The sequence below is a fragment of the Heterocephalus glaber genome, unplaced genomic scaffold (genome assembly GCF_053883595.1).
Source record: "Heterocephalus glaber isolate CG9 unplaced genomic scaffold, H.glaber_assembly_v1.0 deba00001764, whole genome shotgun sequence".
NCBI lineage: Eukaryota > Metazoa > Chordata > Mammalia > Rodentia > Bathyergidae > Heterocephalus > Heterocephalus glaber.
In genome coordinates this window covers 8349506-8354681 of record NW_028258461.1, presented here as the reverse complement: position 1 = coordinate 8354681, position 5176 = coordinate 8349506, and positions in this window count along the sequence as shown.

Genomic DNA, 5176 nt, shown 5'->3' with positions numbered 1-5176 from the left:
TCAGTGGTTCCAGCGCCTGCCTCAAAAGCACAAGGTCCCAAGTTTGATCCCTGATGACAAAAAAAAAAAAAAAAAAACTGTTCACAGAAGTAATAGTAGAAAACTTCCCAGACAGAGGTGGAGAATTGGACACACAGACAAGTGAGGCATATAGAACTCCATCCAGCCACAATAAAAATAATCTACACCTAGACATATAATAGTAAAGATCCCAGAAACCCAACAGAAGAACAAAATTCTACAGACAGCTAGAGAAAGAAACAAATCACCTACAAAGGAAAACCCATCAGAATCATGGCAGATTTCTCTACACAAACCTTCAAATCAAGGAGAGACTGGAGTGAAGTATTTCAAGCCCTAAAAGAAAATAACTTTCAACCTAGACTGTTGTATCTAGCAAAATTATCTTTCAAAATAGATGGGGAAATTAGATACTTTCACAACAAAGAACACCTGAGAAATTTCATGAACACTAAACCAGCACTCCAAACAATTTTATGTAATATCCTAGGAAAAGACAATGAAGGCCACAGCTCAATGAGGGCCAACAGAGAGAAGACACCATGCAAGGTAAGGCTTTAAAGGGAAAGGGGGAAAAATAAGAAATAAAAGAGACAACAACAATAAAACATCATGACAAGAATGAGTCAATATCTCTCAATTATAACTATCAATGTTAATGGCCTCAATTCACCAATCAAAAGAAACAGACTGACAGAATGGATTAAGAAGCAAAATCCAGCAATATGCTATATACAAGAAACACACCTAACTCAAAAGGAAATTCATAGACTGAAAGTAAAAGGATGGAAAACAGGTCTCCACCTGACAGGAACCCAGAAAAAAGCAGGCATAGCAATCTTCTTTGCAGACAAAGTAGATTTCAAACCAAAACTAATTAAGAGAGGCAAAGATGGTCACTACATCCTTGTGAAGGGAACAATCCAAGAAGAAGAGATGACAATCCTAAATATTTATGCACCAAATACAAATGCCCCCAACTATACAAAACAAATATTAATGGACATGAAAAACCAAATAAACACTAACACAATTGTAGTGGAGGACCTCAACACCCCTCTATCACAATAGCCACATCTTCTAGGAAAAAAATTAACAATGAAATTCTAGAACTGAACCAAGCTATTGAACAAATGGACTTAATAGATGTTTATAGAGTGTTCCACCCCACAAAATCAGAATACACATTCTTTTCAGATGCACACAGGTTATTCTCCAAAATAGATCACATGCTAGCTCATAGGGAAAACCTAAGTAAATGTAAAAGAATTGAAGTTATCCCTTGTATAATATCAGACCATAGTGCAATAAAATTGGAGATCAATAACATAAGAAACTGCAAAACACCCACAAATACATGGAAATTGAATAACATTCTCCTAAACAACCAATGGGTGACAGAAGTAATTAAAGAAGAAATTAGACTGTTTCTACAAGTAAATGATAATGCCAGTACATCATACAGGAATCTGTGGGACACAATGAAAGCAGTTCTGCACAGGAAATTCATAGCAGTGAATGTCCATATTAGGACAAAAGAGAGAACTCAGTTAAACAACCTACTGCAGAACATCAAGCTCCTAGAAAAAGAAGAGCATAACAAACACAAAGCTCATACAAGAGAGGAAATTATAAAGATCAGAGAAGAAATCAATGCAATGGAGACTAAGAGACCAATATGAAAAATCAATGAATCAAAGAGCTGGTTTTTTGAAAGAATAAATAAAATCGATAAACCTTTAGCCAACCTTATCAAAAAAAGTAAAGAAAAGGCTCAAATCCATGCAATTGAGAATGAAAAAGGTGAAGCCACAACAGATCCACCAGAAATTCAGAGGATCATCAATACCTACTTTGAGAACCTGTACTCCAATAAAATGGAAAACACAGAAGAAATGGACAGATTCCTTGATATATACAAATTACCAAAGTTAAATGAAGAAGATATAGAAATTCTAAACTTCCCAATTACAATGAGTGAAATTGAAGATGTAATAAAAAATTTATCAACAAAGAAAAGCCCAGGTCCTGAGGGGTTCACTGCTGAATTCTACAAGACGTTTAAAGAGGAACTATCACCATTACTCTTTAAATTCATCAAAGAAATTGAAAGGGAAACAAAGCTTCCAAATTCTTTCCTGGAAGCAAGTGTGACTTTGATTCCAAAACCAGGGAAAGACACAACCCAAAAAGAGAACAACAGACCAATCTCCCTAATGAACATAGATGCAAACATCCTCAACAAGATACTGGCAAACAGAATACAGAGGGTCATCAAGAAGATCATACACCCTGATCAAGTTGGATTTATCCCAGGGATGTAAAGATGGTTCAACATCCATAAAGCAATAAATGTAATAGACTATATTAATAGAGTCAAGGACAAAAACCATATGATCATCTCAATAGATGCAGAAAAAGCACTTGACAAAATCCAGCACCCATTCATGATAAAAACCCTACAGAAAATTGGAATAGAAGGTCTTTATCTCAAGCTGATTAAGGCTATCTATGAAAAACCAACAGCCAACATCATACTAAATGGTCAAAAACTGAAAACTTTCATGCTAAAATCAGGAACGAGACAAGGATGCCCACTATCACCACTCCTGTTCAATATTGTTCTGGAAACATTAGCCATAGCAATTAGACAAGAGAAAGAAATAAAAGGAATAAAGATAGGAAAGGAAGAAGTGAAACTGTCATTATTTGCTGATGATATGATACTATACATAGAAGACCCAATAAACTCGGTCAAAAGTCTTCTAGACCTAATTGACAGATTCAGTAGAGCAGCTGAATATAAGGTCAACACTCAAAAAACAATAGCCTTCTTATACACAAATAGGAGACTCATTGAGAGAGAAATGCGGGAAATAATTCCTTTTACAATAGCATCCAAAAAAAATGAAATATCTAGGAATCAACTTCACAAAGGAAGCAAAAGACCTTTACACTGAAAACTACAGCACTCTGAAAAAGGAGATTGAAGATGATATAAGAAAATGAAAAGATATCCTTTGTTCCTGGGTAGGAAGAACCAATATAGTGAAAATGGCCATACTTCCAAAACTACTGTATAGATTTAATGCAATACTAATTGAAATTCCAACAATATACTTCACAGAACTAGAGAAAGAAATCCCAAAATTTATTTGGAAGCAGAAGAAACCTAGAATAGCAGAAGCAATTCTGGGCAACAGAGACATGGCTGGGGTTATCACAATCCCCAGCTTGAAACTATACTACAAAGCCACTGTGATAAAACCAGCATGGTACTGGCAAAGAAATAGACCCGAAGATCAGTGGAATAGATTAGAAGATGCAGAAACAACTCCAGACATACTCAGCCACCTCATCTTTGACAAAGGAACCAACCACCCTCAGAGGAGGAAAGATAGCCTATTTAATAAATGGTGTTGGAAAAACTGGATTTCAACCTGCCAAAGATTAAAACTAGACCCATACCTATCACCATGCACTAAACTAAGATTGAAGTGGATTAAAGAGCTAAATATCAAGACAGAAACTGTAAACTTGCTGGAAGATAAGTTAGGTAGAACTCTTGATGACTTTGGCATAAGAGAAGACTTTATGAACAGATCTTCAGTAGCACGGGAGCTAACACAAAGAATCAACAACTGGGATCTCATTGTATTAAAAAGCTACTGCACTGCAAGAGAAACTACCAACAGAGCTAAGAGACAACCTACAATATGGGAAGAAATTTTTAGCAGCTGTACCTCAGACAAAGGTCTACTATCTAGAATATATAAAGAATTGAAAAAAATCAGTCCCCGCTAATTCAAAGACCCAATTCAAAAATGGGCATCTGAAATGAACAGACGTTTCTCAGACAATGAAGTAAAAACAGCAAATAAATATATGAAAACATGTTCAACATCACTGGTCATTTGAGAGATGGAGATGAAAACAACACTGAGATTCCACCTCACCCCACAAAGAATGGCTGCTATCAAGAAATCAACCAATAACAACTGCTGGCGGGGGTGTGGAGAGAAAGGAACCCTTCTCCATTGTTGGTGGGAGTGCAGACTGGTGCAACCACTGTGGAAGTCAGTATGGAGATACCTCAAAGAACTAGGACTAGAGGTCCCATTTGACCCAGCTATTCCCCTTCTGGGTATCTTCCCCAAAGAATTAAAAGAATCATACCACAGCAATGTATGTGCACCTATGTTTATAGTGGCACAGTTTGTAATAGTTAAAGTTTGGAAACAGCCCAAGTGCCCATCGACTGGAAACTGGATAAAGAAGATGTGTGGTTTTTTTTTATAAAATGGAGTACTACCCAGCCATAAAGAATGAAAAACTAGAGTCATTTATAGCTAAAAGGATGCATATTGAGGCCATACTCTTAAGTGAAATAAATAGGACACACAGGTGTAAATACCGAATAGCTTCTCTAGTGTGAGAAACTGGAAGCATAAATAAGGATGAAAATGATTAAAATGAATAATTGATAATTTGAAATAGGAAAAGGTCCAAAGGGGTAGGGCTGGCGGGAGGGGAAGGGGAAAAGGAAGAAGGGAAAGGAAAAATTATGAGAAAGAAAAAAAAGGAAACAAAGTCTATGTAAATAGGGAGAGGTAGAGGGGGTGAAGGGCACACAGGTAATGGGGAAAAATAAGAACTAAGATACATCATGTACAGGTACAAGCACCCAATGATAAATGTAAACGTATTGTATACCTAAAATGTACCAATTAATATATAAATAGAAAAAGAGAAGTGATCTGACTTTATGACAACTCTTCAGCAAGCTCCTTGTCTTCAGTGCTAAACAGAAATATAGAGAAGGAAATTAGCACTCATTAGGCCAGTTGGCTTTTGACTGTCTGCATATTTTTGATCCAGTCACTGATGTTGCTAAAACTGTTTAAATTAGGATCCAAGCTTCTATAAGATCCCTGTTCTATGGCTTCTTTCAGTACTCCAGGATAATAGTCCTCTTAAGTCATCCCTCCTTGTTCCAGTTTGGGCCAGGAAAGTTGAACAGCCTAGATTTTGAATGGCCAATGAAGCTTGCTTTGATTAAACCTGGAGAGGGTCTTCCTATGGCATTGCCATGGTTTGGATGTGGTTTGAGTGCATCTGCCTTGGGTTCATATGTTGAAATTTAACCCCCACCCCC